We start from the raw sequence: 16,165 nt of genomic DNA, 5'->3' as shown, positions 1-16,165 counted from the left end.
CCAACATTGTGAATGAAGCCAGGACACTTGTGCCCTACAGAAAATATAATAAATTCAATTATGCCCTTATTATTGACCCCCCAAAAGTCAGTTGTGCAAGCCAGTGGGCAGCAAAAAACAGTCATTGAAATCCATCCCATGACATCTCCACAGGGCTGAACATTGAGCTCCAGTGTCCCAGAGTCCCAAAGCTCCATACCAACACCAGGATTGGATAGCATTACTTTTAAAAGTAACTTGATACTGTGTTATATACTGAAAAAGTAATGCATTAAAGTACTTTTTCATTACCAAAAAACTGATACTCTTTAAATACTACTTACCGTCGTCAGCTGAAAAATGGCAGGTAGCCCTTATATGTCTGCTGTTGAATATGTTAACGTTTATGGCCCATGGTCTGTCACTCTGTGGCCTAATAACAAAAAATGGGTATGATCACTTTAAGAGCTTCTTAATAGGCTCATAATCTGATACTGAACTGGGCGGAGACGTACGATATTACACACAGGCTGTGCGTAATACTGTATGCCTTACTGAAACATCTGTGTGGCACGACTTTTATTATTTTTCTTTTTTAATTTTACTCTGCAACACAATTTGGGACTTCTATTTCACAATGATGTTCTTGTCCCTCTCATGCAAGAATTTAACATAATTGTAATGCTGTACTTCTCACTAGCCTAATCCATTAGCTATGCCCCAGCATTGACACAGCTATTATTACCTTCCTCTGGCATGCCATGTTTGCCAACATACCAGCAGGCAGGAAAGACATAGCAACAGTGCAGATGCTTGGGAGATTTTTCCCTCTTTATTTATGGTGACATGGGTAAAGAGAATTCCTTTTATGAAAAAAGTAACTGTAACAGATGGCTTGAACTGCAAAAAACTAAAATGTTATAAAATGTATTACACAAAAAAGTAATCTGAGAACTGAAACAGATTTCTTTGTAATGTGTTACAGCCTTTGCACACTGAACGTCCGAACATACTCGAGCATACTGTGAGCGGGGCGGACTCCGCGCGAAATGTCCGCAGTCATCAGAGCTTCCATAGTTGAGTGCACTGCCATGTAGTAGTTTCCTGTGAAATTTCCGTGAAATCCTACATTTCCCACAATCCTTGCACGTTGATTACATTTTTCTGTCATGGCGTCCTACACTGATGAAGCCTGCTGGCTTTGCAAAGCAATAAAATTAAATGACGGTGGTATGTATGGCCATTAAATGCCACAAGAGATGAGGAAGGGGAGCATGGCATGTTGGTGAAGGACATGCAAAGTATTGACGTGGAGAACCATTTTTAATACTTCCAAATGACACATGAAAACTTTGATGATCTAGTTGGGCACCTAGCCCCACTCCTTCTCCACTCTGGGAGTCACCGCTCACCCGTCAACGCTGAACAGAGGAAAAAAAGGCAGGTCGGTGTCATATTTAATGTTGGTCGATGTCAAAAATACATGCTGAGCAGTGTTTTGTGTGACACCAGTACACGGAACAGAGTCCACGCGGTTGTAAAATTTGAGCTTTGCGCACACGGGCCTTGCAGACGTTTGCAGTGTGTTTGGGGCTTTACTCTGTTTTTTTGTCCAAATTTTTCCCACGGTAAAAAAGAAAATCGAACTCATATTCTTTGCACACTGACGCAAAAACTTTCGCCCGTCATGTTTTTCTTTTTTTTTTTTTTTTTTTTTCAGAACAGGTTCGATTTTATGTGAAAATTTCGCATCAGTCCAAGTCATTTAAATTGGTGACTGATGTTTCTCTTGCTTGCTCACCCGCCCAACCCGTCTTTCTCACTCTCCCTCTCTCACACAGAAACCTCATTTAAACTCCATAGTTTGACGGGGTTTTATGTGAATATCAGCCATGGAAATATAGCAGATAAAGAGATAAGTTGTACTCACAGGTCCTAGTACTGTACATGGCCTTCACAACCGCAAAAAAAGCATCTCCACCTTCAACAGATCCAGGCACTGTACATGGAAGCTCCAGGTAGTGGGGATGCTGATACTCCCCACCCTAGCACATGGCTCATAATTGCCACCATAAAAAGACAACTGTTCCTGGTAGCCCATTAACATCACAACAAAATAATGTTTATGGACAACCTTGAAACTGCACTTTTTTAGGCTGGAAAGACAACATTCTGTAATTTTAGTATGCAGCTAATAAACATGGATTCTCAATCTTAAAAAAAAGCTGACAACAGTCAGACATGCCCCTTTAAATTAACAAAGCAACAAGAGCACACTGAGCTAATGAAAGGTCTCTTTGGTTGTAACTATTGTGTTATTGTACTGATAACAACTTATAAAAGTAACAAAATGTGTGAATTATGAATTAGAAAAAGAGGCAGGAGGGGTTAGGTTGACCAGACAACGTAATTTCCACGAAGAGCACCAAGTGATCTCACTTTGCACTTTTGGAATTTGCGACTTATGAAAGTTGTGCGAAGGAAAATTTGTAAGGATTGCATACAGGGGCATAATCTAAATATTTATACACACCATGATAAGTGAGTGGAAATTTCTGATTAAATGTCATCTGGATCTTATTAAAGTATAGTTTTAACCTCCTGTCTTGTTAACTTAACTCTACATTTACAACAACCAAACCTCCTGCATGTCTGCAGAAAGTGGCCAGAGCTTTGCAGAGGGATAAAACAGCACAATCTCATATTAAAGAGCATGTTTGATTAGAGTCCTATCCCAACAATACATTGACCTGGTTTATGAAAATCACCTCCTGCTTTTCACAGGGGCTTTTTCTAGAGGCTCTTAAGGGCCGACGGTAATGTCAGCACACCATCACCTTCACTGTCTGATGAAAAACACTGAAGGATGCTCATGGTTTTGGATGTAAGTGGAACTTAAGAGCCATCCTGAAAATTACCAGCCTGATGACGGTGGATTATTGCTATTGAAAGTGTCTAAATCGACATGATTGGGCCCCTGAGTCTGAGAGCGGGCAGCCCTCGAGGCCACGACAGGTTGTTGCTCTTTTTGTTTTGCTCTGTGTTGACATCAGAAGGACATATTTCCCTCTAGGGCGGGTGGGAATTACATTATTTTGAAAGTGACCCCTCCTTTTTTTTTTTTTTAACTCACACAACAAAACGTCCAATTTTTGCTGGAGTGTATTCTTCACTGAAGCATGTGAGGAGCCATTCACAGCCACCGGGTGTTAATAATGTGCCAAACAATTATGTCACAGTGTTTGGCCTCCCATGTGAGAGAGTTAACTCCCCCTCCCTCACCCTCTTCCCCCCGCTGTGTTACAGTATGCAAATGCGAAAGTCTGAGAACTGGATCTTATGGAGCAGAGCCAGCCTACTGTTCAGCTCTGTTCTGTAGAAAAGTGAATGGCATCTATAAGCTTTTAACAGAGAAGGGTGGGGGTAGGTGGGTGTGAATTAGAGCAGCATTTCATGGGAAATAAACTGGGAGTAAACGTCAACGTCTATTTGTTGTTATTGTTGGGGGTCTGCTGGGTGCTGCTGCATAAACACCAGAACAGCATACAACAAAACAAGCTCAACAAAACCAGAAATTCTTTGCCTTAACCCTCAGGCATCACTGGGGACATTTTTGTCCATTTGGGCTAATTTTTCCTCTTTCTCTGCATATGGTTGAATTTTTTGAAACAAAGTGTCTTTTTAGGCAAATTTTGAGATCAAATTTCAGTTGCTCTAGTAGGTCAGGGGAACACTAAAACAAATTTACTGCCCTTTAAAGCCATTAAGGAAAAAAATGTCCACTTCCAAAAAAACTGCTATAAAAACTTAAAAGATTAATATTTTTCTCTGCTTTTTTGCATAAATCTCTTAAACAACTTCAGCTGTGCTCAAAACTACCAAACATTCAATCATTTTGAGGATTTTAACCCTCTAAATGTCAGTTTGATTGCTTATGATGACTGATTTTAGTAATGACCAGTAAAAATGACAAATTGGACTATTTTTCTCAAAAATGAAACCATAACATTACAGAATGCATGATTATATTATGCAATGGCATAATGGCAAAATGTTTGACAAACTCAGGACTGATTTTAAAAAAACAACAAAAAAAAAGCCATTTTTGGAAGTGGACATTTTTGTCCTTAATGATTCGAAAGGGTAGTCAATTTTAAATCAGATGCTACCTTAAAATTAATGATGCATCAAAGTCGATATTTTGGCTAATCATTGACATATCCAAACTGGATTTAGAAATAATGCCCCAGCCTTCCAACATTTGGTTCAAGGAAGATATCCCATTTTTTCACTTTTTTAACAAAAAAAAAAAAAAAAACAAAAACATTGACTTCAAGTGATCAAACTGGCCTTTTTAGGGGATAAATTCCTCAAAATGATTGAATGTTTGGTAGTTTTGAGCACAGCTGAAGGTGTTTAAAAGGTTTATGCGAAAAAAAAGCAGCGAAAAATATTAATCTGTTAAGTTTCCCTAGCAGTTTTTTGGAAGTGGACATTTTTGTCCTCAATGGCTTTAAAGGGTAGTAAATTAAAGTGATGCCTGAGGGTTAACTGACTCAACCAACCTTCAATGCTGGTGACAGAATTATGCTTGCCATTCTTGTGAACATGATATCTCAAAAATACTTCAAAAGATTTTCTTTTGTCTTTGTTCAAATGTCCATGCTGACTTAGGGATGAACTCATTAGGTTTGAGAGGTCAAAGGTTAAGGTAATCAGGCCTCATGTTCATCCCTTTCATGAATGTGGTATGTCAACAATGCTCTTAGGTAGAGTGTTCAAACTTTACAAAAGTGTCCACTCTGACTTCAGCACAGACTCAGTTTATTTTGTAGGTATAAGGTCAAGATATTTTAATAACAGGTGCAAACACTGTTGAATTTGACTAAATCAAAAATCCAGGAGTGGTGATAAGTGGTGATCTTTAAGGGGGCTCAGAGAGCAGGTTCTTATTACTAAGTGTTGTCTAATAATTGACTCACTGAATAAAAGTAATCCCCACTGATTCTTTGAACCTCTGAGGCTGAAGAGAGTACACCATGTCAGCTCTGAGTGCTAAACCTCATGATTTTGTGTGTTCAGGTCTTTAAATAGCACAGTAAGGGCATATAATGAGAACCACAGTGAGATCTGCTGGGTGACAAACTTTAGAGACATCAGAAGAACTTGTAACTGCAGGTTTACTGTGGGAACTCTGCTCTCTGGACTCTGATGTTTCCTGTTTCCTTTGGCGAGGACCCTTGTTAAAAAAATCCTGGTACTGTGTGACTTTAATGAAATTGCCCCAACACATATCATTGATTTTTCTCTTTCTTTCCCACCATAACCTTCATCTTTCTGCCATAAATTACTCACATTATTTACGTTCCTCCAACAAAAGGCTTGTGGGAGGTTGTAAAAAAATGCGATGGGGTCAAAGCGTCCTCCCTGCTCCATAAATTATGCGTCCGCTGCATGTTTAATCACATGAAGCAAAGCGCTGGAGAACAAACCCTGGCCTGACCTTCTCATAATTAAAATGCAAAGTAACCTGTTGCCTGTCTGCTGTAGTGATTGGACGTGACGCTATGCCTTCAGTCAGCCTCGCTGTATTCTGGTTACACATGAGGCTGGGTCATTACTGTCGTCTCTGAATAGGCTTAAATTTAATTTGGGGGGATTCTGTGTTCATTTTTTTAGGATCTCCAAGATTAATCTGAACAAAGAAGAGACTGGGGGAAAATGAATTTCCAAATTCGATTAACCTTGCTTTTACAATTCAGATTTTTTTGGTAAATGTTCTTTGCATTTGATGCAAGCAGCCAGTGCAGCCAAAATGTTTCCAGCTGTAATGGGAAGGTGCAGGCTAAAGAAGGCTTGATATTGGTTTTAAAAAATATAGACATACATTCTTACACTGTAGTGCCAACACATAACCACCTAGCGTAATCGTGATAGACCTGGATTATACTCCCCCATCATTTGATCATTTGCGAATTCAATCACTGAAGCTCACCCTTGTAACATAGAACATCGTGCCACCCAGGGGTGCTGATGGGGGGGGGGCAGGCATTCTGGAGCACAGAAGAATGGAGAGCCCATGCAGGTCAGTTAAAATATGATCCATCCTAAATTTTGGCAGTGCTATCTAAATCTTATTGCTAGCCTATTTGCTATCACTTATTAAAGCAACACAACAAACATTTCATTTATTGTTGCTTGTTTCAAAATGTAAACCACTTCACTCTCTATTTGGAGTGGGAGCCTTCATGAGTTTACTTAACTGCTTATAGTAACATCTGTGCATCCATTGCATGTAAAAGTTAAGACCTTTGCACACCAGACACATATTTTGTGCAAATGCACAAAATTATTCTTGTTTCAACTTGTTTGTGAGCCACTGCAAGCATTCACATCAGTGACATAATTTTGGGGTATGAAATGAGGCTGATATTTTTTCAAACTATTTTCTATCTTTTTTTCAAAATTTCACTTCACGAGCACACGTCTGACTGATCCAAACACTCATTGTCTCCTATGGTAGAAGAATTTAGAGGCAGACAGAGGAGCAAAAACATTCCCCTCCTTATAACACTGAATCTTTTTCTTCTTTTCACATGAATATTTGTCTCCAGTGAGTGCCAAGTTATTTTAGTGTTTAATCTGATATCATGAAGTCTGGTTAAAGAGGGAGACAGGCAGCAAGCAGCCCAAAACATGCCCATGTGAACTGAAATGTGCACAGCTGGAGCTGTTTACAACCAAACAGGACTTTAGTCCAGTGATATATTTAACTACAAAGTCTCCTTTTACCTCAGACATACAGCCTATCCCTGGTCTGGGTTCATCAGCTCCATGAAATGACTCCTCCTCCCAGTCCTGCAACACAAACAGGTGAGCCAACTTCCTCTGGCAGTGAACCTCGAGTGCATCCTTAATATTATCAGCAACATTATTTAGTTTAGAGAATGAGTGAAAAGCTGTTCCTCTCAGCCAACTTGCTGGAAAAAAAGTGAGCAGCGCTGTGAATGAAACAGTTACAAAACGGCGCTGACCTCCAACCTCTGAGTGAAGGTGCCATTATGCACAGAGGAGATAGGGAGAGACCTTTTTAATAATCCATGCTAATGTATCTCAGTTATCAGAGAACAATGAAAAGCACATTGCAATGTGCAGAATTTGTGCACAAAAATTGCATCGCTCCTGATGTGCATGGCAAGGCACATTAAAAATTTGCCTCTGAATTAATCGCATTTTTGTGCTGTTTATTTGCGTTGTCTTTAATGTGCAAAGGCCCTTGGTTGAGGTCAGAGTGTTCGTCATGCAAGGACTGGCACAAATGTTGGGATGCCAAATAATAAAGAATATAAAAAGTCATTGGCTAAGGCATTTGATCCAAACAATAACTGTTTAATTAACTACAAGCTTCAAAAGCTGGTTGGAGACAGGCAGGCCAGGTACTTCCAAGTCAAGTAGAGACCAGTTGCAGCGCTCCTTTCAGCTTGTCTCCACTGCATACTCCTTGTTTGGAATTGAGAACTCTATTCATAAAAAAAAAAAAAAAAAAAAAACTAGTTACTAGTTAGTAAAGCAGTTACTTCTTCTATCATAATGAGGGAGAAAAACTGTTAAAAGTATCCTTCCTGGTTTGCGCTGTGTGCATGCTTTTCAAGTATCTTGCAGCATTATCCATGAAGGCCACTATTAACAGCTATTCTCCCTCATTATGTGAAATTCATCAGTGAAAAAAAAACTCTTTGGTTTACTGTTTTGTTAATCCACCTTATTGAGAGCTGTATTAGTTGAACAGAGTCCTCAATAATAAACAAGCAGGACAAATGGACAGAGCTGAGCATTGTTTGGTGTGGTTTTGACTAAGAACCCCCCTGGTGAACCAATTTACATGTTTAAGTAAGGAGTGTACTTGTGATCGTTGTTGTGGAAAAATGGTATAAAACTGAAAGCTGCTTCTATGTGTTGGTGTAACCAATGGGTGAAATATAGAAAATGAATGTTATCCATCGAAACACACGTCGTTGGGGCGCTGGCTTAGCACAGTTGATAGAGTAGATTGAACAGAGGCTGCAGTCCGTGTCACGTCAAATTCCAGATCTTGATGCTGTTTGGTACATTTCTTCCCCCACTCTCTCACAACACTTCCTGCCTTCATAAAAGCCATCCGATCCAATAAAGGAAAAAAAAAAGTCTTTGGAATATAAAAAACCTGCAAAAGAAATACAGCTTCACAAAAGCATGAAAATAACCCAGAGAGTAGCTACGAGAATTCAGCATCATGTTTGCAGCGTCTGTTGACTGTTGTACTAAAAGGTTCCCTGCTTCCTAGAGAATAGCTGCCATTAGCCTCAATGTCGATCCAGGGTTATGAAACCTTTTAACATTCCTGAGAGTTGTCTCAGAAGCATTATGCATCAGCATGCGAGGGAGGCCGTCTGCAGCTCGAGACATTTATATTTTACTACAGGACCCCTGACCTAGAGAATAAGGTGTAAAAACAAAACAATCACTTTAATAATTAGAGGACAGGTGTCTTTTTCCTCCTGGAGCTACAATTAATCTTTGAAACGTGGGAGATAACGTCAGATTAAAATAGGTAGCGCATGCCCTTTTTCCGCTTAACTGATTTTATATCTTTCTTTTTCAAGTGTGACTTTAAAGATCAGTAGCAAAGGGTTCTTTAGGCTCACTGCTCAACCTTTCAGAAAGTGGAAAGTCAGGTGACATAGAAAGAATGTATACAGACTACTTGAAGTGATGGTTGGAGGCAATGCATAGGTCAAAGAATGAGTGCATAAGAGGGAAATATATCAGACTTTTGAACAGATTTTTGAAGGTACCTCAAAACCAACACTGAAAAGTACCTTGTTAACAAACATACATAACCTTGTTGGGATGTAAAAGTAGGAAATACAAGGTACAGGCTCCAAGGAGTATCGTGAAACATTTTTCATGGTACTCCAAAACAAACACCAAAGGATTCAACAAAACAGACTCTTAGGGGTACCTTGAACCACACAGTTAACAAAGGCGATCTTGACACCAAGGTTACTATAGTTAACTAAAACTAAAATTCAAATATCATTTTAGTTGACTAAAACTAAATAAAAACTAAGCTTTACCAAAAAACGAAAACTAACTAAAACTGTATAGTGCACTTACAAAGTCTGGGGAGTGTAAAATTGCCTGATCTGATTGGTTAAGACTTCACAGTGGTAGTTTTATGTCTGGAGTTGTATTCAAACATCATCATTAACTAAATGAAAGGATGAGTGAAGAGTAACCTGTTTTAATATGTTTTTAAAAATGTATTAGGTTCACTCAGCCCAGACATGTATCCGTAAAAAACTAAAACTAACACTAAAACTAATAAAAACTAAACTAAAACAAAGCATTTTTGCAAAATAAAAACTAAACTGAATAAACAAACCAGCAGTCAAAACTAATAAAAACTAAACTGAAATCCAACACAGAAAGTGAGAACGAAATAAAATAGAAACTAATAAAAAATGCAAAACTTTTATAACCTTGCTTGGCACAGAAACTAGAGGGATTCTTAAAAAACACAAATATTTGTTAAGGGGTACCTTAAGACATGTTATTGGTTTTTTCTTTCATTTGACACATTAAGGTACCTTGATAATTACATTTCCTTTAATCAAATCAAAAAGAAGATTGTGGCTGTCATGAAACAGACTCTAAAGGGTACCCTGAAACAGTGGGTAGAGGGTAGAAAATGCCAAAGGGCCCCCTTTAAACAGACAACGGTTCTGAAAAAAGACAACCCAAAAGCATACCTAAAAAACAAACCCTGAAAGGTTCGTTAAATGAACTCCTGGGGTATCTTGGCATGATTTGAAGTAAACACAAGTTTCTTGTATCCTAATGAGTGGATAAGCGAAGCAAATAAATCTCTAAAGTTAAACCCTTATACTGGTCCCCACAACTGTGCAGACCAGTGGGCAACAAAAAGTCATCATACCACCAGGGTTGTCAAGTGGGGACCCCTCTATGGTACCTTGAAACAAACACTAGGTAACTGGGCTTCTTAAAAAGTTTCTTAGTTCAAGATAATCCCCTGGATGTTGATGCTGACTGGTTCCTTGAAACAGACATTGAAGGGTACGTTAAAACAAGATAAGCATTGCCTCATGGACTCTAAAGGGTACCTAAAGTTTGTTGCCACTTTTTCTTTCTTATTCCAAGCAGACATTTGAGAATGTCTTCAAATGAAGAGATGCCACTTGAATCAGACATTAGATGCATGACATAGGAGTTTACAGGGTTACTTTTCTTGCACATACTAAAGGGTTCCTTAAGATATACAGTATGTTCTAAATAATGCTTAGAATATACTTCCTTGTATGTTTAAAATATAAAACTGCTGCAGCAATGGCAGCATTTGCTGTCATTTATACATTTTTATATCAGGATACAGTACGTTCCAGCAATTGGAAGATCTGATAGACACAAAAGCAATTCAGTGTTTTTCACCTTAATTACCCCACATGAAGTTTACATTGTGTCAAAGTTTTAACACATACATCAACCCTCTGCCTTTACACCAGCCACAACTTCTTTATCTTCTCTCCTCCGTGTCTCATGCTACAGAATTTCCTACATGCTCTTCACTTTCCTGTCGATAATTAATTAGTGTGACCAAAAATTAATTAGGGTCTAGTATAAAGAATACTGGTGTGCATATAAAAATTAATTCCTGGCATGGAGGTAGAGAGAGGAGGATTAATATTCTGCTCGACGTTTGTTTTAGCCCTGAGGTTTTAATGAGACATGATGAAGTGAAATGTAAATATCAAACACATAAAAAAACTCCTGATTGACTTTACATGGTCGCATTTGCATTCTTATGATTAACAGTCATTTCACAGAGTTAAGTCTTGTACAGCTAATGATGATATCCACTTCTACAAGTTTGTTTTTATAAAATAGCCTACAGTGTTATTTTTTATCAAGAGGTAGGGATTACAGTGTTAAATTATGTATGGAGTGCAGTTCACCTCAGGTCAGTTTGTTTGCTGTTTTACAGGTTCTGGATGTTTCTTTGTTCTTTAGAGGGCAAAAGGCTGCAAGATGCACAAGTTTAGTGCTGCAGGTGTGGGGAGGATATAAATTCTTTGTAGAAACCTCAAAGATGTCTTAATTGCATGTTTCAGCTACTTAGATTCTTTCTAACCACTGGGAGCATTCTGATCATTTTAGGAGTCATCCTTTGAATTTTCTTTACTTTCCATCAGAACGACAAATCAAGGTCAGGTCACAGTGGCAGCAGGTGAAGTAAGTCAGCCCAGACATCCCTCTCCTCAGCAGCATTTTCCAGTTCCTCCTGAGAGGTTCCTGGGATACATAATCTCTCCAAAGAGTTCTGGGTCTACCCCGAGTCTCCTCCCTTTAGCTTTTCTCTAAGGCTCCAGTGTGTAAACTGGATCCATTATTTTCAGGTGCATTTTTTATTATTGTGGATATATTAAAAAAACATCACTAATAAGTTGTTAAAATGCCAGTATGCCTTGTTTCTTCAGACTTAAATCACCTAATCCACCAAATGACACCAAACAGTCAATGGCAGAATAAGTTATTTGGCACTGGCAGGGAAGATTTGGCAATTTTTTTCATGGGCGCAACCCACATACTCAGCTCTGCTGCTCATCCCACAAATGCATGTTCCTTACAAATGTGGCTCCATTCAAAAGGGAAATAAACAGGCTTTCCAACAAAGACAGATTTATTGCCAAGAAGCATTGTTACAACAACAAAATAATCTACCAAACACAATTTACCTTACTTTTTGTGCTAAGTTTAGGTCTACTTCTGAAACTGCACTGTGCCTGTTAATGGAACTTCTCCCTCACTGTTGACCAATCAAGATGATTTCAACTTTGTCAACAACAAGAAACTCACTCAATTTGTCTTTAGAAGGGTTTAATTTCTCGAGTTATAAGAGTTTAGAGCTGCTGAAAATGTCAGGACAGGATTCCTTTGCTTTGTTTTCATGGTGATATTTCTTATAATCAAAGTAAATATCAAGCAATTTAAAACAGACTGCACCGTCACTGGTGGAAGTACTCTAAAAAGCCATTAATGGACACAAGCCCTAATCAATGTCCTTCTTGCTCTCTCCTGATTTCTGGTATTTAATTACCCATGGATAGGAAGTTTTAGGTGAGCATAGCAGGATGGGAATTAGATTTGTAGAGATATATTCAGGGGAAAAAGTATTTAAAAAAACATAACCCATAAATTAATAAAATTTTATTATGAGTGAGATGCTAATATCTTGAAATTTTCAGTTGTTTTAAATCTTTCAGAAGTATAGAATGATTGTAAACTAGTGCTTGGTCATGAAGATTCACTCCCTTTGGACTTTGAATGTTTTTTTGTTGCATGGCTGTCCATCCTAAAAGTGTTACAGGTTTTCATTTTGCACCAAATCCTGTGGTTGACAGACCACCCCTGAAGCCCTCCTGCTAAAATGCTCAAACTTTAATATAAAATAAAATGCAGATCACATGAATATAAAAGTCTTCAGTTTGCAATCCTGCACTTGATAAACCTTAGTTAAAACAGGATATATGGAGAGAAAGTGTAATATTTGAGTTAATGGATTTCTCAGACACAGATGAAGTGGACAGATCTGCTCTTTAAAGCAGAAAGTATTACAGCCCGCATGCTGTGACCTCATCTTCTACATACAATAATTGCATTTTGAGCACAGCGGGATCCGTTACAGCAAGTTTGAAGTGAAAATATTCACAAAGTGTGAAATTAAAACACATCTTTTCATGACGGCCTGTGCCATCTCTCCTCGGCTGCTTTTCTTTTCTTCTTCCTCTCTCTCCGCTCGGTGTTGCACGCACACAGTCAGGAGGCAGTTGTCATGGTGATTAATGCAAATGCACACTGTTAACCTGCAGAAGAGAGAAGAGGACTTTCAAAGCATCTCAGACCTTGACTTCCACAAATAAAAGTCTCTTCTCACTGCATGTATAAAAGCAGGAGAAATTGAAAATCACACAGGCTTTTATGAATCTCGCTGCACTTCAGTTTGTGCGTGATGTGAGGAAAACACTTTGTACAACGGGATTTTTTTCACAGGTGACAATGAAGTTATTTTTGACATCCCAGTGACGCCGACATGCTGCAACATAGTAACACGGTGTTTCAAGTGACAGCCAATGCCATAACAACTGGCATCATTAGTGTACATAAAGCGGCATGTATAGTAGTGTGACCGAGCAGGAATGCCTTAATGAGAGTGGGAAAGGGCAGGGACAAAACCGTCGTTACACCGGGGACCATTATGAGGGAATGTGTGCTCGCCTGTCCTCACCTCTTCTTGACCACACGACCCTGAGCTCCACAGGCTAACAGAGTATTTCTGTCCATCCTCCTGAGCACACTGCTGCTGTCTGCTGTACTGACACAAGCCAGAGACTCACAGACTGAATCTAATTACACAGACAATTATGACTGTGACCCAGTCCGACCCGGATTTTCATTCAAATGGACTCATTTACCTCCAGCTTAGCAGATATGTCTTCTGTGACTTCACTGCTGCTCGTTCTCTCTGCTACTGTACTCTCACACTGTGCAGCTTCATCACGGATGTGCATTTGTTTTCTTTATTTTGTACGCTAATGAGTGCCGTAGCTGCTTCAGTAACAGAGACATCTTAAAGTTTGCTGATGATACAGTTATTGTTAGTCTTCTTCAGTGGGATGAGCAGGACCATGGGCCTGCTGTAGATGACTTTGTAGCTCGGTGTGATGAGTCTTCTCTCAAGTTGAACGTGTCCAAAGCTAAAGACATGATTACTGATTTCAGGAAGTCTGCCTCTTTTCCACCACCAACTATTATCAAATGTGCTGATGTTGGGATAGTGGAGAGGTACAAATATCTGGGTGTGGTCCTTTATAATAAAATGTGATTCAAACCCCATGTTGATGTTACCCCCAAGAAGGTTCAGCAAAGACTGTTCTTTTTGAGAAAAATGAGAACCTTCTATGTTTCTCCTGAGATGGTGACTCTCTTTTACAGAAGCTTTATTGAATCAGTTTTAACCTTTTTGTATTGTTGCATGGTTAGGAAACCTGAACTTGTCCGATACGAATAGTCTCCTTAAAACTGCTGGAAAAATCTCCGGAAGTCAGCAGGCCGGGGTAATGTCCATCTATAACAGACAGGTCCTGAGGAGGGATAATGCTATTCTGGATTGTCCCAGTCATCCACTTCAGAGCGAGTTCGAGCTTTTGCCCTCAGGACATCATTTTAGGTCTCCTATGAGGAGGACTAAGGCCTTGTCCACACGGACGTAAATATGAGGTCGTTTCAGGAAATGCCCGCATAAGCATGGAACCACTGAAAACGACTGAAAACGCTTTAGTATCTACACCAAGCCTGTAAGTGGTGCTGTAATGCTGCCATGGAAATGCACCAAAGAGAGAAGAAGACAGCAAAAAAATTGACACAAACTTTCTCCTTGTTGCCCTTCTGGTTGTTCTCCACGTTGGCTTTAAGAGCATCTGGTGTATGTTGTTCACCGTGGTGATAAAGGAGCATCAGATTTTGCTGTTAAAGCCATAATAAGCTGAACAGCTTCTGCAGCACGAACACAACCCTGTAAACCCTGTTGTTTTGGTTCGACGCGTGCATGTGGTGGAAGTGTGCTATGCTATGTGTGATGTAATCATTTCAAGAAACATGTGGTTGGCTGTCCACACAGCAAGTGATTACCAGTTTGTTCACCCAGGGACCTGGTTTCAAAAAGTAGCGTTGACGGCCTCCCAAAACACCCTTTCCGTGTGGATGAAACACCTATGAGACTAAAAACTTTTGCATATACTCCTAAATTCATCTCCAGGTCTCATTTATTCTCAGTGCAATTTATTTACTCAATGGAAAATAGCCCTTAGGTTGCTCTTGTTCTTCTTGCACTACTATTGCTCATTTGCACATTCCCACATTGCACTTTTTGCATTACTCTGAAGTAATTTTCCATTTTTGGTATGAGCTCTGGACTGAAGTTTTGTTAATGATTCTGTGTATGTGTATGGTGTTTTTTATATTGTGTTGTTTTTATTATGTCTGACTTTTAGGCTTTTAGCTGGTTCTTATTCTCACTGCTGATGTTGTCCTTGTGTATCTTGTCTTTTGTGTGCTCCTGCTGCAACACTAATTTCCCTTTGTGGGACAATAAAGAGATTCTGATTCTGAATGCCTTATTGTTTTCCCTCTTTCCTTGTTTGATTAACTAATTGATTAAAGTGATCCATATGATCTAAGCTTGACAACATTATTAGAGCTGAGTTTATATTCAATTTAAAGCAGCATCATGTTTTGATGCTTTGGGGCCACTCTCATTAGCTGGAGTGCTATTTTCCCATCTGACACCATAAAATGTAATCTTCGCCACTCTCTGTTAGTCAGCAAGTAAGTACTGTCTATAGGTGGGAGGCATCCCAGCAAGCACTTTGTTTTTTAGCAAGAGTGCAGTTGACCTCTGACATGGTGGGTGTCTTAGCACACCAAATCACATTTCTATCATTTTTATATTTAAAATCAAATCATCAAAAAATGTCTGTATTGGGTAATAAAATTCTATAGCTCTACAGTGTGGCAAAAAAGGGTTTAAACCAGCTAATGAGAATTCCAAGTATGTCTTGTAACATTTATTTATTTATTTGATTTTAATTCCAACTCTGATCCCCCTGCTGAGCACTTGAAGTCGACCTTGTCTCTTTCACCAGCACACAGACGTGTTTCCTGGTTCACTGCAAGTTCCGCAACAAGGTCACACTCAGTGACATCAGCTGGTGGAGGTTTGCTGCGAACCCCCCGCTGGCTGCTACACTGTGTCATCACACAAATCTCTGCTGGAGCTGCTGCTGCTGCTTTCAGCAGTCTAGTCAGCCTCTCCTCGAGGAGTGCATCTCAATTTTCAAAGGGACTCTTCCTTTTTGAGTCACAAGTTAATCCGTGCTGAAAGACTCCTCATAGGTTTAGAGTTAAAATACAAAAACAGAAATATGTGTAGTCTTAGCACTTTGTTGCTGGCTATATTCTTAGACCCTTACCAATTTCTTTTGCTAATTGCAACATAGTATGTTAATGAGGTGTGGAATCTTATTCAAAACGGGGATCTAAGTGAGAAAATGTGCTTTACTTAAAGGAGAAT

Source organism: Cheilinus undulatus, linkage group 19 (assembly GCF_018320785.1).
Source record: "Cheilinus undulatus linkage group 19, ASM1832078v1, whole genome shotgun sequence".
In the NCBI taxonomy this organism is placed as follows: domain Eukaryota; kingdom Metazoa; phylum Chordata; class Actinopteri; order Labriformes; family Labridae; genus Cheilinus; species Cheilinus undulatus.
This window is presented reverse-complemented; position numbering follows the sequence as displayed.